Raw genomic sequence first — 25423 nt, 5'->3', positions numbered from 1 at the left:
TCCGTTAGGAATCAGGCCGAACGTAGCTCTAGCCGAACCTCACACAAGTGTGTGTATACCTCAAAAAGGTCTTTTTAAGGGTTGTAACGTGGTTAGGCTAAAGGTTGAAGAAGGGGATAAAAGGCTCAAGACCCTAGATAAGCCCCTAAGGTGTGCAACCTTGCTTTTGAATCTTTATGTTTTTATGCTTGAGGCTTTCTACTCTTTTTTAGCTTTTTTTTTTGTTTTTTTTGCTCTTTTTTTTTGGCTTTTGCAATTTTTTTACTTTTATAAGTGTGGGCAATCCCGATCATGCGGTCTATCACTCACTTGGCATTCATGTTTCTCAGGCACGGTACCGAGCACTCGATAAGAGACGCAATCTGAGACGTGTTCTTATCAAAGACATTGGAACACTTGCACTTTTGTACACTTTTATTTATTTATTTTTCTATTTTTGCTATTTTAATCTTTTGAAGTCACTCAAGCTTTTTATGAAATTGAAAATTGCATAAGTTGCCCACCATCCCATCCTAAGATTAGGTAGATATGGGTTGAAAAATGAAAGCTCTATCGTTAGACGAGGCTCAAAGTGGTTTATCAAAAAAGGATTGCATCAAGGGTGAAAGGTAATATGATGTGGCTACAAGGGGTGCCTCAAATCATTGGTATACCTTGTGCTTAGCTTGACAATGATTTTTTATTTTATTTTATTTTTGTTAATGCAATATAATGAAATGATCATATGCAAGGAAATAAATACTCATTTTATTAAAAGAGAAAAAGAAAGATTCTACAAAATTCATCTAAGGGAAAGAAAGGTGCCTATGCTAGACTTATTTGAGGAAAGGGTAAATAAAAAAAAGAAATAGAAAAAATAAAAGGTCATAAAATCTCGTCGTTGAAGCTCGCCTCTGTCTTGTGTCGTTTGCTTCATCATCACCCAGTCTTATCGTTAGCTAGAGGCAATGGGATCTTATTTGCTTCTATGAGATCTTGAATGAGATTTTGAAACCTGTAGCATTCATCAGTAGTATGACCGCGTCCTCGATGGTACTTGCAATAAGAGTTGGGATTCCATCTCGAAGATCGATTTTCTGGCGTTGGATCCTCGGTAGGGCCAATAGGTTTGATTGACCCTCGATCATAGAGACGATCGAAAGCAGCATCGTAGGTCATTCCAATGGGTGTGAACTCTCTCCTGGGTTTCCTTTTAGTTCCTTGATTGTCCATGGCTAAGATACCATTATGGTCAAAGGTACTAACATTATTACTAGAGTGGGCGTTTTCGAAAGAAGAAGGATTGTCGTTCTTCTTTCCTTTCCAGCCACTGTTGTTACTATTGTTAGTAGCTTTTTGTTTTACGAGGTCATCTTCAATTTCAATTCCGATGTCATAAACGGCTTTGAAAGTATTCAAGTTGTGTTGATATTTTAAGTGCTTTGAATACTTTTCTTAGATATTCTTGATAAACATCCTCACAGACTCTTTTTCGGTGGGGACCTCAATCATCTTAGCCGAAGTTTCCCTCCACTTATTGAAGAAAGAAGTAAAGCCTTCGTTCTCTTTTTGTCTTAGCATTTCAAGTTGTCTATAATCGATTTCGACTTAAATATTACACTTGTATCTATCAATGAAAGCATTCACTATTGACTCCCAAGTAGAGGTTCTCTCTTTGTCAAGGGAGAAGAACCATTGTTGGCAAACTGTTTCAAGAGATAGAGAAAATATAGAGGGAAATACTTTCTTATCAATACCCTTAATACTCATTATTGTTTCAAAAGCTCTTAGATGAAAATAAGGGTTGTTAGTTGCCTTGAATTTCGGGATGTCGTTGGCATTTAACTTTTGCGGAAGAAGCTCCTTGTCCACCGAGACCCCTTGTGAACTAATGCCTTGAAATTTGTAGTCACTAGATAGCTTGCTCAAGCTTTCTTGCATGAGCTCCATTTGTTGTTGCTTCATAGGGTCATTGATTTTGAGGGTTAAAGCCTTCAACGCCTCAGTCACGCCAGTTAAGTGATTCCTAAGTTCATTGACTTCTTCTTGAGTTGCCATTATCTTCTTAGCTTTCCTCTTTTGACGAATTGGTTTATCAAAAAGTTGAACTTGAATAAAGGTGTTGTCCTTGATTAATCGCCCTTCTCTCCTCGACCAAGTACTGTGGAAAGGAATTTGGGGATATTCATTGTTAATTATTTGACTCAAACTCTATTCAACATGCAATGGATGGAGGAAGTGAAGAAAGATGATGAAGATGGAGGGATATGAAGAATTAGGAATGGAATGTACCCCCAACTCAAATGACGGAAAAAAACCATTTCATGCATGAACCTAAGACATGGTCATGGTGTGAAAAGAGTATGTGCAAAGTGTGTGCCAAGACTAGTGAGTGTAGGTGACATGTTAAGACTCGTGTCATGACCATGTGGCTTAGTGCCTAGACTCAATTAATGACTTAAAAAGGTATAATTAACAGTAAAAATTGACCGAATTAATTAGCAAACTGTTTAATTAGACACAAGGTGATGACTCGAGCAATAAACCGTACTGTCGTCAAAACGACAAGATTAGTGCCTCTCTTTGCAGTGTACCGCCAGACGACAGGCGCTACACTCCACAGAGTGGCGCTACAGTTCAAACTTGGGCGCCATTTCTAGAGCGTCGATCTGAAACTGTTTTCAGTATTATTACTCAACAGGGGTATGCCTAAAGGTGTGCTAAGTCAACTCTATTTAAAAAAAATTAGACTTTATTTACTCAAATTAATTAATTAATTAATTAGGCAAAGTTCTTGTAGTCATGAATTAATTTATTTAATCTTAGCACAAATCAAGCAAACGGTTAGGAAAAAACACATAGGGAATGCACAACCAATAATACACAATTAGTCAAGTAGACACATCATGATGCAATGAGTTTGCAACCTAACCATGGCTCTAGTTCTCTAAAGTTTGGGATATGGGTTAGTCAATAGAGGGTCCATGGTTAATTGTCCGGATGCACCGCGCGGAAGCCTAACCGTGAAGGGTTGGCGCGAGTGGATGGGACACCGCGAGTTTGGAAAAACTCGCTTCCATGGTTTGGTGAATTCAACATTCTCGGATGTACCCTTTGTTTCTCAGAGCGTTCAATCAGGTAGATGGAGCATGAATACCCAGAGGGTTATGTCCATATGTAGAACACATATGGGTTTCAGAAAAGTGAGAAAAACTCAATCAGGAAGTAGGATCGAGCAAACAGTGCTAAAAACTGGTCAAAATTAGAACGTATATTTCTGGCTCGGTATTGGAAGAACTTGGCGCTAGCAAACAAAGGCCAGCGCCAATATTTGGCTTTAGCGCCTGGAGACAGAAGCTGTCGCCTGGCGCTAACGTCAAATTATTGGCGCTAAACTTTATTCGCTGACGCTAGTTCCTACATGCCTCAGCAGCTTTCCGTGCTCGATAAAATTTTCCAGTTTCGCGCAACATTATTTCGATCCTAGTTGTGAAAGATATTCCTCAAATTTCCTACGTATAAAAATCCTATGTTTTAACTCATTACCGATGGTCTTTCCAATGAGATCTTTTTTATGCATATGACAATAATGTTAATCAAAATTACGCACATGAAATACATAGAACTTTTCGAGTCTCATCCACTCATTCTAAATCATTGCCAAAATAAATTTTAGGAATTAAAATAGAAATCCTCCCCAGTGGAGTCGCCAAAAAACTGTAGGAAATATTTCAAGCATTACCCAAAATTTGACCCCAATGTTATCATACACTTAAGCATGGTGGCGTCCAAAGGTAAATAAGCTAGAGCAAAAGAGTCGTCAACAAGTTTTAGGAACTTGTAAACCGTTCACAGGGTGAAGGTTACACCCCTTAACGATCCAAGAGACCGTCAACTCCAATAGGTCTGGAACCATGACTGGTAGTTCGGGGATGAAGGTACAAATCCAACCTAAAAGAGATTGAACCTGCCCTAATAATAGGCCTCTACTTTATTCTGATCGTATTCATGTGCGCTTTCTAACATGATACTAGGAACATCCTAAACATGATACTAGGAATCAAAGTAGCAACCTAAGCATGATTTCTATATCATAATATCAATTAAACAATTAAAGAACTTACTTGGATGCCTCGTATCTCTTTCTAATAACAAAATACACGCGTTAGTAACTTCAAGGAAAATATAAAATAAAAAAATCAAATTAAATAATTGAAAGAGAGATTTGGGACCAAACCCTCAGAAATTAAAACCTTTCACGTCTAGGGCGAAGGCAACTTCGAACAATGCTAGGTGTATCTAAGTCTTGTGAATGCGGAATTTTGTATGTAAAAAGGTTGGTTTAGAAAAGAGAGAGAGAGAAGCTTTAGCTTTAAGAGAGAAAAGAATTAGAGAGAATAAGAATTGATGATTGTAGATGATTCAAGGAGTTTTTAGGAGGCTATTTATAGAGAAAATCAGCCAAAAAGATAGAAAATCAAACTAGAGTTCTGACGTGAAAAAACAGAGTTAGCTCCAGACGCTGATATTAGCGCCAGACGCTAATGCTAGCGCCAGGCGCCAAGCGTAGCGCCAGGCGCTAATGCTGGCGTTAGGCGCTAATCAGGTTTTTGACGCGTTTTCTAAAATCAGATAGAAATTAACCGTACAGGAGGATAAAATCGTATTTTTCTCAAAAACACTCTTTTATTCTGATTAAAACTCTAAAAAGTCAACAAAAGTCAATTTATCAATGTTAATTAAATTAGGAATGAAAAGAACCTTCTAGAAGAATCTAGAAGACTAAAACCATTCCTAATTGCATTAGGAATGATAAATCCATATTAGGCCCTCCTCTAGATCATTGGGCCGCATATAAGGTTCAAACCGGGCCTAGTTTAGTAATTTGACCATAACTTCCTCAATATACATCGGAAACGGGTTTATAATATATCGTTGGAAAGCTCTTTTCAAGCCCCATCCAACTACACTACTATTGGACCCATATCATGAACCAACCAAACTGGATTGGTTGTTTTCTAAAAATAGGTTTTCAAAAACAGGGAGAAAAGAAAAGAAATTAAAACTATCCGCAACACTAGACTTTCCACACTTTCACTTCATTCGATTATGATTCGACGTGCAAGGTACTCATCACCGGGTTTGGTTTTGGGGAGACACAAATGGGTGTCTACAGTTACCAAGAACAAATCCTTGAGTACTCGAGAAGCACTAAAGGAAATTTTCTAATTTATGGTGTTAAAGGTAAATAAGTTGTCAAAAGGTTATACGGATGCAAGTTTTCCAAACAGGCAAGATGATTCTAGATGTTAATCTAGATGCATATTTGTGTCTGTATGGAGAAGTACAGTGAGCTTGAAGAGTTCAAAGCAGAATGCTGTTGCATACTCAATGTCAGAATATGTGTAAAGAGGGAGTTCGGATCAAATTGTCATGTAACTAAGTGGATGCCTTTGCCAAAACAAAGGAGCCAGGGTCACATCACAAATCAAAACTAATAGATATGAGATATCACCTTAGTTATGAGATCAATGACAAGCGGGATGTCGTGTTCTGCAAAGTTTTATTATGAGTGAGAGATCACTAAACCCCTTACATGGATTGAGGTATGAAAGTCATATTAAAGTCTTGGATTGAAGCAAGTTATGCAATTCAAGTTATATATGTTTTGAGAAAACATGTTACATAAGGAATGCATCAATTTGCAGAATTATGTTTAAAACAGAAATTATTATTTCTCTAATTTATTTATGGTTTTGGAAATTAAATAAAATGTCCAGAATAATTATGAATTGATGGGCTCATCAGGTTGATGACCTGGTGAATGAAACCCCACAGGTGAACAAAGTCATTAGATTATTTAAGTTCCTAGTTTGAGATCATTAAAGTGGACATAAATGATTTCAATAAATGGACTAGCATGCAAGATTAATTGGATAACGTAGTTTCATGGGCTATAGGGGCATAGTGATGCTCGGTTAATCACTTGGATATGCATGAATGATGCACGATCAAACTATTGACCTACTTTGAAGTTCAAGTATAGAACTTCCGGATATATAGTGGATTCCTTTGACATGAGTAGAACATTGAGTTCATTCAATGGATGTTATGACTGTGGAACACTTAAATGTCTGGCCGTAACCGGAGATTATAAAGAGTGTTTCCTGGCTATTTCAAAAGTTGAGTGGGAGCCTTGTTGTCACAAGATTGAATAGAGTCTACCTATTAAATTAGGAAATGTGTCATGGCCGCTTGAAGAGGGAGAATTCAAAAATACGTGGCCGCGTTCAAATGCATTACTCAGTAATCATTTGGTTTTGTAATTCTTACTCAAATTTCAAGAAACGATTTGTAGATTAATATGATCTCGACATGGGATGCAATCATATTATCAAATCAACACATATTGACTTAAGGAATTTGAATATTGCACACTTGTCTCAGACAAGTGGGAGATTAAAGGATTTATGTCTTCGTCATGTGCAATTACTAGATATATAAATGGATCAAAATATGGAGATGATTAAGTTCGCACATTTGGGTCGTCATTTTATCATAACTAGAGGTACTAACAACCTTTGGGCTAGTAAAATAGCCCAAAGCCCAATTTTACTGATCCTATAAGGTCACACAAAGGGGCTAGATCGAGCATTAGAGGACGAGGACCATCATGGGCCTCATCTCTCTAGGTGGCCGTCCATGTAGGGGAATCAAGAGGGTTTTGGGCCTCGTGCCCTAGTCTAATTATAATGGGATTATAAATAGACTAGGTGCCTAGGGTTTGCTTGTAAGAAATTGACTGATCATTTGATCAAACCCTAATTAGCAAACACGAAACCCAACCCTCTCATACTCCTCTCTCTCTCTCTCTCTCACGTTTCTCTCCTCCTCCTCACGCTGGTGGTGATTCGTGGTGGTGGTGGTGGTTTGTGCAGTGGTCGGTTGTCCATAAAAGTGGTGATCGCAGTTTTCCTTAATCACTCGACCAATCTAGTATTGGTTAGACGGCTCGTTCGAATCTCGTGGACTAAGTAGAGGAGCAACATTTGGGGCTCTATTCTCTCCCTGATTTGCCTGTCGAATAGCTACGTGGAATTCACGCTTCAAAGAAGTGATTATGTGTCTTGTGTGTTATGCATGTGATTCTTGGGATTAGGTGCTTAATTGAATATGATTCATATTATCTCCGCTGCGTAGTACCTATAAATTCCTACAGGTGGGTCTTCATTCTAATCTAGGATTTAAGGTGTAACTGATCATATTTTGTTTTGGCAATGAACATTTATCTTTTTGGTTATGAACGTTTTATTGCATTTTGTTATAGTTGTTATGTAATTGAACATATTTTATTCTGGTAATGAACATATGAATTCTTGCTGATGAACATTTTCATTCCAGTAATAAAAATAAAAAATATTTATACATATATTTATAGTAGTACTCAAGGAAAAAGAAAATATTCATTTCCTCTTTGATAAAACAAATCAAAATGAAATTGTACATCACTAAAAAAATGGATATCAATATACAATACAATTCCACACATAATACTATCAAACATAACAAACTTCTAAATCCAATTCAAAAAATTTAGGTTCACGTTATTGATTTATGTTGTTTGGTGGTCCCATGTCTTCTTAATCTTCTTCTTTTTGCCGACTTTCATAATTTTTTCTTGCTATTTTGCGGTGTATGTAATATATCTACGGTTCTTTTATCTAATAGACATAATCATACAAATTATTTGATATGAACAAAGATTAGAGTAGTTGAAAAAGGAACCAATTATTAAAGGAAAAATGCAAACTGATAATCCCTCCTTTGGATTTTCTGCTCAAATCAATCCCACCTTTGACCCCCATTTGCTCAAAACGAGCCTACAACTTGTTTAACATTTCTTTAGTTTTTCCTTTTTTTTGTTTTTTTTTTCCAATCTCCATCTCCTATCTTAACTCTACCATGACTACCCACCATAACCACCACCACATCACCACTTAACCCCACGTCCCCATCCCACCATCTTCTTTCTCTCTCCGAACATCGACCACCCCACCAAAGCTAACCTAGAAACCCAACCACCCTCAACCACCCACAAAATCCCCTAAAACCATCAACTACAACCATCCTTAAACCCCGACTACCCAGAAAACCTAAAATCCGACCATGTACCGTAGCAACCCGCGAAACCCACCCCCTATTTCCTCTTCAATTCAAATTGGCTTCTTCAACTTGGGCTTTGATCCCTTGCTTCAAACACCAATAAAATCCATCATCAATCTTCATTATTGAATCATCACCGTTCATCATCATCAAAATCAGCATCACCAAATCACCACCGTTGGGATCTTAATTACGAATTTTAAGCTACCAACATTTGTTGTACAACACTGTCATTGTCTCGTAGGCACCATTTATTTTTCTTCAAATCCGAAGACTAGAGACGTGCGATGGTGGTTTTTTGGGCTATCGTAGGTTGAGCAATGGTGGTGTTATTGTGGGTTCCTAGGCAAGTATAAGTCAGATTGCTGATGCAGGTGATGTTGTTGCATGTTAATGTCGCTGATGTTGTTGCTTGTTGATGTCGTTGTCTCGTTGATGTTGTTGCTCGAAAGTTGGACTGTTGCTTGCGGTTGATCGATGGAGAGTGGCTGTGATTGATGGAGTTGGCTCCAACAAGGGGAGAGATTAGCTCCGGCAGGGAGAGGTGGGTTAGTCCGGCACAGGGGGGTGTCGATCCGGCAAGGGAAATGGGAAAGGATTTTTTTATTTTAAAAAAAAAATATTAAAAGAACGAAAACCAATAAGAAGGTGACATGTGTCAAGTTACCTTCTTAAACAGGTTACTAATTTGACAAACCAGTAAAAGGCTCATTTTGAGCAGATGGGGAGGGGGGGCAAAGGTGGAATTATTTCCATATTTCGAGAAGTTGGGATTGTTTTGAGTAGAAAAGCCTAAGGCTGGATTATTAGTTCCCATTATTAAATGAAAATTAACATATAATCAAAGTATAATAATTTATGTGATAGAAACAATATGCAAATGAACATCTTTTAATGTATAAATGTAAATATATTTGTTTTGGGTAATTTTTACCCAAGCCACGTAGGCCAACCAGGTGGTGACACGTGTCAGACCTAGATTAGTCCAAATTGGACAAATCTCCATTTGACACGTGTCATTCCCAGAATTTGGGGTAAAAGGCGGCCTTTAGGCCCAAAATCTCAAGAACAAAAGCCGTAATTCGGCGCCGCAGCCCATTAGAATTAGGTTAGAGTGACCTTATAGGGCCACGTTTACCAATGACCCTATACATAGGGAGATTCCCCCCATTTTGGGGACATCTACAATTTATTACAGCATACCCTACATTCTCTTACATCAGAGAAAACACATGATCTCAGAATCCGAGAAGATCTTACTTTTACCTTTTCGCACTTTTTACTCTCTCAAGCACGTTCTAACTTGATCGTCGAAGGCAGACCTCCAACCACCCGGAGTCTCTGTTATTTTGCAGGTACAGGCGCCACCAAACCAATCTTCAAGCTTTAACTCTCCCGAGGGACAAAAACACCTAAAACATTTGGCGCTGTCTGCGGGGAGAGTACCTCAAAGATGGTTCAAGAGTCTGTACCGTTGCCAGACCCCAATCGTCTTACGGTTGATGGGGAGGTCTTTACAAACAATGAAGATGACCACGATGTGGACATCGAAACATATATGGCCACTGACGGGTCACTCATTGCTAAACACATTTGTTTCAGAGACAAGCTGGAACGAGTAAACAATGAAGCTGGTACCAGCAAGTCTGCTGGACCACAGCCTGGAAATACCAAGGCGGCAAGAGGTCAGAATCCAGTAACACGAGATGAACTCACGAAATTCATGACAAGTTTCAAGGGTGAAATAAAGGACTTGATTAACCAGAGGACGGTTGGCTCAAGCAAGGGTCAGTCGGCCAAAAAATCTCCTCAAGTTGCGAAGAGGAAATCAGTCAGAGACAGGCAGCCTACTCCACACCCAAAGGAGAAGACTACGCCTGCCATTGACTGGACCAAGATCCTTCTGCCCCAAACGGGTAAAAGGAAGGTCATCCGCGCTATTCAGTCGGATGGCAGCAAGAAAACCTTCACCAATGCTCGACATGTCATCGAGCAAAATCGAAATCAGCAACTGTCTAAGTCGACTTCTACTTTGAGCTTTCCAAACATTTTCAAAAATACATCTGCAAGTAATACTCAGTCCTTGCGTGAGAGCCACACGAGCGGCAAGTCCGTCCATTTTAGCCCTCATATAATTAGGAATGCATCGTATGTGCCTAAGGTGGCATACATGCTATACGCCCCTCATTTCATACAGCTGGCCCTCTTTGGAGGACATGTGGCATATAATGTCTAACCTTTGGACTGGCAGCTCCGTCTGCTCAAACTTGGTGAACAAAATTTTGCGTTCACCAAGGAGATAACCCAGGTGACACAACCGGCCAAGGTTCAAAATGTGTTGGTTGGTGCCTACATGGTACCTCTAACCCAGAGAACCACCTCATGGCCTACTCAACCCTTATGCACATGCAGGGGTTGGAAAATGCTAAGTGCTACCAATGTTTCTCAGCTACCTTGAAGGGCATAGCCCAGCAATGGTTCGACAACTTGCTAGCTGGGTTCATTGATAGCTTTAGGAAGCTTGCCTTCTTATTTGCTTCTAACTTCTCGATGAACATCCCTGCCAAGAAAACAAGTCTTGACTTGAGCACTATCAGGTAAGGAGAGAGAGAAGGACTTCGCTCCTATGTCAGACGGTTCAATCTGGTGAGAATCTAGATTAAGGAGTTGTCTGACGAGGTAGCCTATACATACTTTTTCAAGGGTCTGAAGGATGGGTCAACCTTTAAGTTTGATCTCATCCGAAAGAGGGTCTTCACCCTCCAACAGGCGTTGATAGAGGCGGAAAGCTTTATTCAAGCTACCGATCTTTGCTCGTCTAGCCATCAGTCAAACTCCAAGAAGTCTAACTAGCAAAAAGAGAGTCGGTCTACTCAGCCGGCTCAAAAAGCAGATGAGAGCAAAAAGAGAAAAGAAGTTTTGGCGGTTGATGAGCCTGATCAACCGTCCTCTCTCTAAAACTACTCCTAAACTAACCCTAGATCTAGAGAGAGAAGCTATCAACCTAAGCTAAAAATATGAGATCTAAAATTGGATTTTAATTATCCTAAAATTGTTCTTTTCATTTTACCCCAAAAATGGGTATTTATATTTACCAGGATAAAAGAAAAATAAAAGAGAAAATAAAATAAAAGAAAAGGAAATGAAAATAAATATAAAATAAAATAAGAAAAGAAAAAAAAAAGAAATAGAAAACAAAAAGGGAAATTAATAAGAAAATTTAAAAGAAAGAAATGATTTTTCACGAAATACCACAGAGTTTTAACAAAATTCACCAAATACCACCAATTTTTTTCAAACTCACCTTATACCATCCAGTTTTTAACATTATCACATAATGCCTATTTTCTTAACGGACGTTAGGCTGCTGTTTGTGTAATTTACAAATTCACCATATACCACTCTGGGGAAATTTATTTCACCATATACACACTAATAAAACTTATTTCACCAGATACCAAAAAATAATAATGACTATCTTTTTTAAATATCTCCACTTAGACAGCCTACACCACCACCAACAAAACTTGTGGGAGGCTTGAAAAAAATCTGATGGTGTCTTCAGCATGGCTATGCGGGCACCTATTGCAGGACTTGAAGGAAAATCCTGACATTCTAGTGGATTCATTGCGGAGAGTGTGCATGGAAAGATACATGCTTAATGTGAAGCTGCGGTTATTCTACAAAGTGAATGCATTATCTAGGGTGCAAATTCATGACGGTATTTCTTATTCATATGGACTGTTACCTGAGTATGCTGAGATGATTAAAGCTACAAATCTTAGATCGTATGCATAAAGCTACTAATCCCTGATCCTATGTGTTTTGGGTGATTTTGTGATTCTTTCGGACTCTAGTCGCGTTCTTCTGACAAGTAGACTAGGAAACCTGCAAAACACGAATATTCCGGTGATGGAATATTCACCTCTGACAGCTAAGTTAGTAACATATAATCGGAAAGGCTAGAGAGAGAAAGTAGAGAGAAGTTGGAGCTATTTTGTGCTCTATTAAATGTTGTCTTCCTCCACCCCTCCTATCATAAATGATTGGGGTATTTATAGGGGTGGGGATTTGAGCTTTTTAGGGTTTGTACCCTAAAATGACCATTCTATTGGCGGCGCAATTAGGTAGGGACACGTGTCCTTGAGGAAGCTCCGTTTTGCGGCTTTCTCGGGAGTTGGGCCTCCTGATTGAAGGAGATCCTTTTTCTCTCTTATTCAGGTGCTCTTAAATAGGGTTGCATACATGGCTTCTTTCTATAGTGACACATGTCACCTTTTGATTGGGCGACGTGTCACTGTGGGATTTGTCCACATTTTAGGGTACCCCAAACACTATACACTTGTTACCTAGACTGATAGTGGAAATGAATGATCAAAATTCAAGGATTGTTTTATTTCATTTGCATCTTAGGTGAATGGTTCTTTGGGTGGATGTAGACCCATAATAGGCATAGATGGTGCACATCTTAGTGGATATTATAAAGGCATGATGCTTATTAAAGTTGGAATTGATAGAAATAATGAGATTTTTGTCATAGCCTATACTCTTGATGATACAGAAAGCACATATATATAGTTGAACATATTTCTCCAAGAACCTTAAGATTTTGTTGTTGTACTAATCTCTCTTCAGTTTGTTCATTTCTTGCTTCAACATGGTCTCATCTCCATGAAAATTGTGCATCAACGCATTCTCTACTTTGAAATTCATAACCCAAACCAACATTTTTCTCAATATTTCCGTTGCACTATATGAATTTATCACAAACATTACACTTGTAATACAATCTTTGAGGATTTTTTGCCGAATTAGAGCTCCTAATTGCAAATTTCCTCCCACATGAGCCGACTTTGTTTGGCACCCTCACGTATGGAGATTCGTAACATGAGGATGAGGATTTAGAATGTGCGAACATGTTTGCAAATGAACTAAGTAGTGTGGTTGTGCTTTACTCCCTATAGAAAGCTGCTTTAATACATAAACTAGCCGTTGGATATGGTAATGGCTAGTTTTTTTTTTTTAATAAATATCCGTTAATATTTTTGGGTATATGGTGAAATAAGTTTTATTAGTGTGTATATAGTGAAATAAATTTCCTTAGAATGGTATATAATGAGTTTGTAAAGTATCATAAATGACAGCCTAACGTCTGTTTAGAAAATAAGAATTGTGTGATAATGTGTAAAAACTGAATGGTATATGGTGAATTTGAAAAAAGTTGGTAGTAGTTGGTGAATTTTGTTAAAATTTAGTGGTATTTCGTGAAAAATCAGAAAAAAGAGAGAATTAAAGAAACGAAGTCCACTGATTTCGATTTTTGGTTGCTCTTATTATGGGAAATAATCCCTTGCTTCTCACGCACCAGCACAACCATTTGATCATCAAATTAATGAAGATCAATGGCTTCAATTTAAACCCAGCTGCGCGCACGCATCAAAGGGTTTTCGCGCGCGTACATGGAGGTCGAATGGGCTGCTTTGGTGCGGTTGTTGCGGTGGAGAAAGGTGGTGCTGGGTTGCTCTAGTTATTTTCTGAAATTGGTTGCTTGTATGGTGGCAAAAAAGCTTGCAAGATAAGGTTATTATTGCGGATGGGGCTGTTGGGAGTTGGAGACGTTTGTGTTGCGGTACAAGGTGATAATTATGGTTATGTGGCTACTATTGGTGGCTGATTTTGGGTGGTCTTTTGCGTGAATAGGGGAGGCAGCAGATTGTGGTGTTAGTTGCGGCTGCAAGGAGTTGCAAAAGGTGGTGGCTAGTTTGTGGTCTGAGAGTTGATGCGTGGTGATGTTTGCTGCGGTATAGTAGAAGGTGGCGTTAGGTGGAGATGATGGTGATTGATTAGTGGCTGCTTTGGGGGTGAGAAAGGTGGTGGTTGTTGTTGTTGTAGGTTGCTATTCATGAATTGGGGAAGTAGGGGAAGTTGCTAGTTGAATGGTGATGTTGTGCGTGAGTAGGTGAGGTGGACTCGTCTGCGCTCTCGACCGTCGACCTCATGTGATGCCCACGAGCAAGGCAGGCCCTAAATGCAGAAATTGACTTGTTCATTACAAAAACGATGAGAGCGCAATCACGAGAGCTCGACAATTTGAACTTTGATTATTCACCTACAAAACACAAATAAAACTAAGGGAGAATACAAAATAAAATAAACTAAAACTACGAATTATCATCTAAAAATATGAAAAACTCGTAAAAACTAAGCCAGAACCAAAAGAGTTATTAAAATGGAAAATAAAAGAAAACTAAGAAAATTATATGAAAATAATGAAAGTAAATATAGAAAATGAACCTAAATCTTATTCTTTTGAGCGCCATAAATGACTCTCATCATTCCCCCAAGCTAAAATTTTGCTCGTCCTCGAGCAAAACAAAATCCAACCCAAGGGAAAATGATGACGTTATTCAAGCAAAGAAAGAAACAAGAAAACTAAAGAGGATGGGAATATACACTCACTCACTTTCGTAGGAATCACGGTTGATTTGGAAACTAAAGACAAGCCATTTAAACCCATAGAGGGCGAGTAAAGCTCTCATAAGGGTTTCCTAAAAGATTAACCCATAACTCTCACAAACCAAACAAACAAGGCAAAACATGAAAAAGAAGCAAAAAGTAAAGGAAAGAAAACAAATGTTCATGAGTGGACTTTTGCAAATGAACAAGCATAAATGGATGCAATTCTTCCTAAAAAAGTAAGGGAATGCACATTTCAAGATATCTAAGGTTGATTGAAACATAGAATATGCTAAGCATAGAGAACTATTAAGACACAATTCACTTTCATCTCAAAACATTTTTAGCACATTTTCCCAATTAGCCTCAAATCTACCTAGTGAGCATCTCAATGGTTCCTCAAAGGAACAGGAAAAAGAAAGACATTTGAGGCTACTCGACATCTCGAATATTGCATATCGCTCTATAAGCTTAATCTACATCTCCTTCCATCGACTTGTGACTCAACCACAAAGGTCAAAAGGTCTTGGAAAGGGTTGTAATGTATGGGCAAAAAGGGTGAAGGTAGGCTAAAATTTGAAATTTGGTGGTATACCTAAATTCTGAAGTAAAGATTGGCCAAATCTCAACACCAAAACCAAGTAATCAACAAACAAAAACACCAACACCCCCAAGCTTATTCAAATAAAAAATCACAAACATATACACAAAAGCCGTAAGAACGCTTCCCCTCCAAGCTTGAACAAAGCATTGTCCTCAATGCTTAAAATAGGGTGAAAGACACTAACATCAAAGTAATTTTGAACTTTTTCTTTTTTCACTTTTTATCACTTTTGCCAAAGCGTTTTGAATTTGCTTTGCTTTTTCTCATTTTTCGTTTTTTTCATTTTTTTTCACTTTATTGTCCTCGCCTCTTTTAACTATGGACGTCTCATGGCCATCTTTAGTTGTAGCAAACTCTCACTATTAGTTTCAAAATCACCAAAAGGGAGCAATTTCAAATTTTTAAAAACAAATAGAATCCGGCTTCAAGGTCCCAAAAGTTCTAAACGACTACCTTGGTGTACTCTATCCTAGAGTCAACCAAACATACTCTCAAACCGTGCACACCATTACCTTTTAATAAGAAAATCATTCAACTATACAAGTCCAAACTTATTATGTCCAAAGCAAGAACAAAACAAAACACATTACAAATTTGCCTTGATGGAAACAAAAATCTTTTTAGAGTTTCTCAAAATAAAGGCAACAAGGAAATGCATATACAATTGTGCATGGCATTATTTATGAATCAACATCCCACAAAACATGATAGAATACCCTCCCCCAAGCTTGAATGAGACAACATTCTCAAACATAAATCATAGATAACATGGGAGGGGAAAACAAAGAGATCAATCCAATAATACCAACACATGTCCAACAAGGCATCAACCATTAGAGAGAGAGAAAGGAAAGATATTACCGGATGTTAGGTGGGTGTAAATACCCGTAAATGACCCAATTTAACCTTTCAAAGCCAAGTTCCTCTAAAATTGAGTGTTGCTTTCCATATGCTAGCAAAATAGGAGTTAAACTTCCTTAATTCTTGATCAAAACTGATGGGTGTCATAAATGGCACCCATTTGATGAGCATTTAAGTCGTTTTTACTTTCTTTTCATAGCTTTCTTTCTTAATAAATGTTTAGTTTTATTCTTTTGCTCTTGGTTTTACCTTCTCTCTCTCATTTTGTAGCTTTTGTGCAATTTGTTGATTTTTCTACTCTTTTATCCTTTATTTGCTCTATTTACGTGGTTGTAGGTATTGTACGAGGTCCGGGTCTTGATATTGGTGATTTACTAAGGTGTAAGATTCTTTTGGAGCAAGCTTATGGCAATTGAAAAGCTCAAGATGCAAGGAAGTGGATTCTCCAAGTTTTAGCTCTTGCGCTTTCAAGCCGTGCTCATATAAAGATGGGGTGTTGAACTCACAATCAAGTGCTTTTGGTATTGCCTCTCTTAGTGTTTATCATCATCATGTTGCGCGTTTATTTGAAGACCTTAGCGAACGCACGAAGCCGCGAGAAAGATAAAAAAACCCATATCAGCGTGAGCGCGAAACCCCTATGCGCGGGCGCGCCACCCCTGCTCGCGCGGCCGCGCCTCTCTGGGTACTTCCTTGCTCGGTTTTTGTTCGCGCCTCCTATATATATCTTTGTAACCCGATTTTTGGGGCAAGTTTTTTAGAGAATTAGAATTCATAATTTTAGCTTAATTGAGAGCTTCTCTCTCTAGCTTTTAGGGTTAGTTTTAGGAGTAGATTTTAGAGAGAGAAAGTGAGGAATTTCAATGGTTATTTGAGAGGTTGAATATTCAAGATGACAATTGTATTGAAGATCTCCATTATCAATCAATGAGGATTTCTCACTCTCTCTCCTCTTTGTTTCTTTATTTGATTTCATATTTGTTTTGTTTGATTTTGATGTTTGATTGTTGATTAGTGTAATTGTTCTCCATATTTTGATGATTCTTGATTTCTTTAGTTGTTTGTGACTAGATGGTGATGTTTGAGTAGTTGTTTGGGTAGGGATAAGGTGAAACTTGTATGATTGATTGTGCTTAATTTGGGGATTGTGTTGATTAATGGTTGAGATTAAAGTGATTAATGGAAGTTTGCATGTGTGTAATTATATTAGGCCTTGAGAATTATGCTAGATTGCATTGTAGTTTCTAATGATACGACCATTGATTTAGGAATTGCAATTGTTGATTGAGCTTGATTAGTGATGCTCCTAGTTAGAGTCTCTCGTAGTTGGCGCTAGTTTGACCTCTAGGAGATAGCTTATTTACTCTTTTGATTGAGCTTGCCATTAGTCTCACAACCATTGACTTGCATGTATTTCCGAGTTGCTACAATTGTTATGATTACTTGTTGTTCCCCATTTCTAGTGCTTTATTTGTTTGGTTCTTCGTTTTGTCAGTTGGTTAGTGTTTACCTTTTATCCTTAGACTTTGACCTAGCTTAGGCGCATAATTGAGAGCGCTTGAACATTACCGTTCGTTTGGGTTCGACCCTTGACTTGCCTCTATACTAATATTAAGGTTGGTTAAGTGTTTATAAATTTAGTTTGACCGAGGGAGGATTAGTTTCAACGACCTAGTTCCACCCCTCGTCAAAAACCAATGCACCAAAGTATATGAAGTCATGTACCTAGCAAAAGGCACACAAACATTTCCATGAGAGAAAATCTATTCTAAAAAGAAAAGAAAATGGAAGCAATAAAACACGAGTTACTTCCCGAGAAAGGCTTGCTTAAGGTCCAAGCTTGACCGCTCTAAGAAATAATAATTCAACACACGCAAGAGCTTGTCAAACGCACTACTACACATTTCATGGGGGTGTAGATAGGAAAATGACGGAATAAGAACGTGCAACAAGATCATTGAACGCAAGTGAGAAGGGATATGCCAAAAGAAAGAAGAAGAGGGATCAAAAAGGAAATTTAAGAAAACAAGAAGTAAAAGGGGGAAAGGAAGAATGGAAAGAAAAAGAAAAAGGAAAATCCTCCTCACTAATTTTTTGGTTGGCATACTTCCTCTCTTCCTCAACAATGATGGAATAAGGGACATGAAAATCATCCATAGAAGATGGCTCCCAATAGAATCTTTGAGATAGGAAGGGAGAGAAATAGGGAAAGGAGGGATGTGGTCAAGCCTTTGAGAAAAAGGGGTATGAGAAATGGGAAAAGGGGTCGCTACTTCCTCACCACAAGGTCTCACATCGCCAATGAGGGCACAAAAATCAATCATAGAGTCCTCAAATGAAGAACTCTCACAATCTACACCTCCCTCAAGCTCAAAAATTCTAAGAGAATCAACCTCAAGCTCCTTTCCACCACAATAAACAACCTTTCCTTCAACTATCTCAAAACCCAAGGACTTAAAACCGTGCATGAATGGAGGTAGGTTCATCTCAAACTCATCTAAGTCCTCATATTATTCTCAATAAACAAATGGGACATTACCTCAAAATAGTCTATATACTCATAGATAGAAGCACTAGTAGAAAAAACCAATTTTGAAGCCTAAATTGTAAGCGGTTTACCAATTATGCTTCCAAAACCCCAAAAAAACCCTCCCAAAAAAAAACCAAAGATAAGGAAAAGGAAGCGGTTTGAACTGAGCCGCTTCCATAAATCAAAAGGGAAGCGGTTTTCGCTTCCTTTTTTTAAAAAAATTTTCCGCCCACCAACAAAACCCTTCCTCCTGTTTTCGATCTCCCTCGGCTCCTCTCATTTTCATTACAAAATTTTCGGATTTCCCTCCATTCCTCTCTGACTTTCGTTCCACCACCACCACCACCACTCCTCTCATTTCAGTCTGACAAGACTCCACCACCACCACTCCTCACTGACTTTATCTCCCTTCTCATTTCGGTGGTGCTGCTGGTCAAGGTTCTTGCTGGGGTGTTGCTGCTGGTCGTGGTTATTGTTGTGTTGTGGTTGTTGCTGTGGTGTTGTTGTGGTGTTGCTGCATGTGGGTGGGTGCTGCAGCCGGAAGCTGGTGGTGTTCGTGGCGTTGCTATGGTGTTGTGCAAGTGGTTCACCGACTTCTCCTCCCTGCCATAAGGACATAGCACCACCACTACACCTCTCTCTCTCACTCCACATTCCATCTCTTTCTCACTCTCAAATTAGGGTGAGTTGTTGCTAAATTTTAACTTGCACTTGATATAATTTGTTTGTTTATTCCAAACTTAAAAGTTAGGGTTTCAAATTTAGTTAAGACAATTTTTACTTAATTGTTTAATTAATTGTTTGTTTATTTCATGTTGTTAATTTTTTGTTTATTTCATGTTGTTAATTTTTTGTTTATTTCATGTTGTTAATTTTTTGTTTAATTTTTACTTAATTGTTTAATTAATTTTTTGTTTAATTTTGTACATGTTATATATTTATATGTTGTGTGAATTAAAGTAGCTTTAAAGTAATTTTATTGAATATATTACTTGTTAGTGAACTAGTTAGTTTGTTAAAATTGCTTAGTAGAATATAATTTATGAATGGATTGTTATGAATGAATGTATGGATTGAGAAGTAACATTAGTTTGCTTGCAGTTACTCTAATTAGCACTATATAAATGAATGAACTTGTGTATTGTTGAATATCAAATAAATGCAAATACTTGAATGCTTGCATCATCATTTGCTTAGATAAGGTCAGGTTACTCTGATTTTGCGTCTGATGATGTCTCTGAATCGCTAGAATCAGTTGGAGGGTTTCGGTGATTATTATTATTATCACCAGAATCCGCCAGGATTTGCTTGTAGAGATTTTTCTGTCTATGGAAGGAACGTTCGATCTCAGGATCGAATGGGATGTAACCTAATCTGGAACACATGGGCATAAACAAAAACTAGAAGCAAATGTGAGATTTGTCTCAGAGAACTAACGCTCTTTGAGACAAAAGGGAAATAATCTAGACTACAAAAAACAATCAGAAATAAAAATAAAACCGTTTCCCCGGCAACGGTGCCAAATTTTGACAAGGTAAAGTCGTATCCCCTAATCAAAAGTAATTCCTAAATCCTCTAACTAAAGTAGATAGGGAAGTAGGGTCGATCTTCATAGGGAAACAAGTCTTTCTATTCCTAATTAACTAAAATAATCTAGATTATGAAGTAACCAATATTTATATTTGAATAAGAAACAAAACTACGAAGATTGAGAATAGGGAGAAAACAATATATAAAAGGATCTAGGGCATAGGTTCACCAATAAATAATACTCCAGGGTAGAATATAGTAATCATTCATCAATGCATACATCAATCAGATTATAAAGGGCTTTCGCTACGTATTATAATCACACAATTAATTTACCGGTATTAAATCTCATTTTTCGAATCTCGACTTAACCATTTATAAAATAACCTGCCTATTGAAACTAGACCTAAACATTAATTCTCATCTGTCGAATCTCGAATTAATATTGCCAAACTCATGCATAAAAGATCAGGCCTAATCTAGTCACATAGCATTAAATCAATCAATAGGAAATTAATCTAGCATTGATAATTAACAACGACAAATTACCCCTTCATATTATTTATGGATCCCCATAAACCCTAGAAATAAAACTACTCACACATAGCAGAAATTAAACCAATCAAAGTAATAAAGCAAGACATGATAAAAAGAATAAAGTAAATAACCAAGATTAAGAGAAGAGAAATCGTTACCAAAATAAATCTGGAATTAAGAGTAGAATTAAGCTAAGGACAAAGGTTTAAGAGAAAAGAAATCTAAGAGAACAATTAAGAGAGTAAAGAAAGTGTAAAAAGTGAGAGGAAGAGATCCTAAAATCGTATTACGGAGGAGTATTTATACTCCGTACAAAATCCTAAACTAAAACAAATTAAAACGACGCTAATTGTCTCCTAAGAAATACACGCGCCCGATCGGGCGCGCCTTTTTGCTCATAATAATAATCTCGCGCCTGGCCGAGCGCGTCACCGGGCGCCAGCCTAAGCTTCTTCTGCCCGGCCGGGCGCGCCTCCGGGCGCCAGCCTCTTTGGCCGGGCGGCTCTCTTGGGCCACTATTTGGACTACGATTGGGCTCCAATTCTTCAGGCCAATCTGGGTTTCCTCTTTGGGTCTTGAATACTCGGTCCAAATGCCCCGGTATCACCTATACCGAGCCCTTAATCACCGGTTCGATGGCTCTAACCGGCCCTGGGCTATAAAATCTGGTCGTGCTTCTTCAATGTTCGTGATTACTCCAAAATATCTCGGGAAAATACTCCAAAAGCATAAATCCCTGCAAAAGTCAACCATACATACGAAAACATTAGAAAACACCAATTAGTAATAAAAGTGGCTCTAAAGAACCAAAAACACTACTAATTATGACCAAGGGACGGGGGTAAAACACTATATAAAATAGACACATCAAACTCCCCCAAGCCAAACCTTTGCTTGTCCCTAAGCAAAGATCTCATCAATGAATCAATAAATATACTTCACCCCAAAAAGTAAAGATCAAGAACAAACGATCCTGGGTAAGTCAAATAAACATGCTTCAGATTCAACCAATCAAATCCATCCAAATACCTTTCTTCCCTAGCAATGGTCAAATAGAGCAAACCACAAGAGCATATAGAATTCAAGACTAGTGCTCACGCACTCAACTCTCATTTTTGTGGCGAGTAAAAAGATGTACTCGATCGCTCTCCATCCAACCCCTTTATGTGAACAATGCCCTCCCAACTCACACTCTCGTGTGTACAAAACAATGAACGCTCAATCCTACTAGTCGACTCGAAATATGCCAAATCATAACTTGCATTGATAAACAACACTTTCACATTCATACAATTCTATGCACAAAGGTCAAAAGGTCTTTAAAGCTTGTAATGTAAGGCTAGGGTAAAGGGTAGGATAAATTTGGGAATAAGCGAGAGAAAAGCTATGCTTAAAGGAGCCATATCTTAATAAAACCCATGATCAAAATAAATAATGATCATACATCTCCAACATAACCAACTCTAACATCAACCAAATATACTCCAATCATAATAAATAATCCCAACTCTTACAATTTCACTCATAAGATATAATAATAAAGAAGTGGAGTGAATAAACAAACTTATTTTCCAAACTTGAATTTTTCATTGAGGCTCAAAATTATTTTCCTTTGATCAACCTCCAACTAGAACATTTGAACATTTTTTTTCTTTTGAAGTTCACTTATTTTTTTACATTTTTTTTTCTTGAACTTCTCTTTTTTTTTTTTTTCATAATATCATGCTTTTTTTTTTCAAGAAAATACAACTCTCAAACTCATTAAAAATAAACATGATCAACAACAAAACAACTTCTCAAATCCCACCCGAATTGTGCAATTAATAAGCACACTACAAACTCCCTCACCTCACTCACTAATGGCTCCCCCAAGCCAAGCTTGGGACTAGTAACCAATGGGGCAAAATAGGCTTGTAATATGGCTAATAAAAAACAAAAAATCAAGGCAACAACATGGGTAGCAAGAAGGGAACAAATGTATCTACAATTATCTGGAGGTTTCCTAAAAGAACAAATGCCTTCGTCCTCCACAATGTGCATAATAATGAATCATATAAATATTACTAATATTTGCAAACCAATACTCAAATTCATTGACATACCAGGAACTATGGAACTATCACACATTCCTTACCAAATCAACTAGCCAAGCACTATATTCACAAGTAGTTGGACAAAATTGACTCATGTTTAGGTTTCAAGGCAATCAAACATCAAATCATGATCAACTAATCCACAATGCCTATCATCAAATACCAAGAATCAAAATAATTTTCTCAAGTAAGGGGCACAAGGAAGCATAATTTATAATTCATTGGAACGTATTTTTGAATTTTTTATTTTTTAATTTTTTTTGTATTTTTATATATATATAAGAAAGCAATAAAACTAACCTAGAAAGCAAGAAATCTAACCTAAGAAAACACACCAAAAATAAAAGAAAAAGGAAAAGAAATATACCAAATCAAAATCTCCCCAAGCCAGAATCAGACAATGTCCTCATTGGCTTGGGAACTAGCCCAGCATAGCTAGTCCTGATCATTCTCATCCATCGAGCCGAAACCCGCACCTCCACTGCCACCTGCACCAGAAGAGCTACCACCAAAAAAATCAGCGTGAAAACTCCCCCCCGCCGGTCCCCCGAAAGGAATGTCCTGTCCGTACCCGAAGAAAGAAGAATAGTCAGTGTAAATACCACGGGCAGTGGGATCCCTATCGTATCCCTGGGGTGGAGGCTAAAACCAGTCAGGGTGAATAGCGTCGTCGGGAATGTTGCCTCGACGAGCATAATCATCGTACATAGGGTAGAGAGCTCTACCCTGGTTCCTCTCTAGGTACCCTAACCTCTGGTCTAAGGAGCCTACCATCCTCCTAAGGTCAGTATGGGAATGCTCGATACGTCCTAAGGCCTGACCTATACTCTAAAGATCCCAAACTGGGTCAGAGTCAACATGAGGGACGGAGTAGGACATACGAGGTGGAGAGAAAGCCACCTCGGGCTGAGGCTGGGGTGGTGGTACTGGTGGTGGTGGTGCCTGCCCCCTAGCGTTGGCAACTAAAACATCATAAGTGTAAGAAGGTTGCCCTGGGGGAAAAGCGGTCAAGTCAGGACTGGGTAGGGGAAAAATGGGCAAAGGTTGCTCGCTCCCAGTCCGAATACACCAAAAGGGTGTCTGCTCGCTATCCGGTCTAACCCACCCCACATCCTCAAAATACCTAGCAGTCATATAGGTATCTGGTCCACAGTTGGTCAGGTGGTGGGGTGCGTCTACTACAAAACCGACCTTTTTCACCGCTATTCGAGTGATAAGGCCACCTAAACGGATAGGGGTCTTGGAAGTGGTGCTGGCTGTGGCATGCCTACTCAAATGGTGAACTATAAACCTAGCTATGTTCAATTTCCCGTACCCATACACATAGTGTCCTATGATAGCTAGTTCGTTAGATTGAGCGTTATGGGGCTCGGCCCTACCTAAAAAACACAAACCCGCAAATCTTTGCCAGATTTTTGGGACAGGGTGGTGAATAGGTTTGGTACTAGCATGTTGGGGGTCAGGGGTAGGCAAACCAGTCAAAGCATAATATATGTCACCCATTTTATAGTTCGCATGCCATTGGTGAGATAATTCAGAATTTAATTCAAAAATTTTACAAAATTCTACAAAAGTTAAACTAATATTTCTATTGTTTAACCTGAAAAATAAATTTGGCCCATTTCTACTACTAACAACATGGGAAGTGGACAGGAATTCACAAGTAAGTTCTTAGCAAGTAGGATAGTGCATATCAACAAATTTTCTCATGCCAATGTCATTCAAAAATCGTTTTACAAAATCATACAAACCAAATGATTCTAGGGTAGGGCGGTGTAACCACCGAGAAGGAATTACCTCACGACCGATTAAGTGCTCTAGATGCTCCTTTTGCTCTCGGCTCGCAATCCGGATCGTCGGCCAGTACGGAAGTTGCAAGTCTGGGTCGTATTCCTCCCTCGAACTGGAGCTCCTACCAAAAATGGACCTAGCCCTCTTTGAAGCCATGTTTAAGAAATGGGTTTGAAAATTTATTAAATTAGATCTGAAAAAATTTTATATGAAAGTGTAGAGGATGAAGAGAGGATCACAAATATGTAAAGAGTTTTGAATTTGGGTAAGAAATGGAGGAGAAATCTTAGAGAGAAGGTAGAGAGAATTTGAGTTTTAGAGAGAGAAAGTAATGGAGAAAGAAGAAAGAATGAGAAAAGGTGAAGAAAGAAGAAGAAAAGGCACGGGTAAGGCTCGCGCCCAGTCGGGCACCAGCTCACCCGGTCGGGCGATCTAATCATGAATATTGGGCTGGCTCTCGCGCCCGGTCGGGCGGAGTTCGCCCGGTCGGGCGATCTTTCAATCCGATTTTGACCAATTCTCGCGCCCGGTCGGGCGTCGTTCGCTCGGTCGGGTGATCTATATTACCAAAATTCTCATGGTCTCGCTCCCGGTCGGGCGCCCTTCGCCCGATCGGGCGATCTGTAGCTCTAAAGTTTCACCCTGCTTGCCCGATCGGGCGGACAATTTAGTCCGTAAACGAAAAGTTTCGCGCCCGGTCGGGCGCCACTCGCCCAGTCGGGCGAAATTACTCTATTTTTAGACCTTGCTCTCGCGCCCGGTCGGGCGAGCTTCGCCCGATCGGGCCCGAGGCTAAATCTTCTTATTATCATTCTTCTTCTTATCTCCAAAATTTGGCTAACTCTTTTCTTCAAACCTGTACAAACACTCATAAAACTC

Source organism: Chenopodium album, chromosome 9 (genome assembly GCF_948465745.1).
Source record: "Chenopodium album chromosome 9, dcCheAlbu1.1, whole genome shotgun sequence".
NCBI classification, from domain to species: Eukaryota; Viridiplantae; Streptophyta; class Magnoliopsida; order Caryophyllales; family Amaranthaceae; genus Chenopodium; species Chenopodium album.
Note: the sequence above shows the minus strand (reverse complement) of the source record.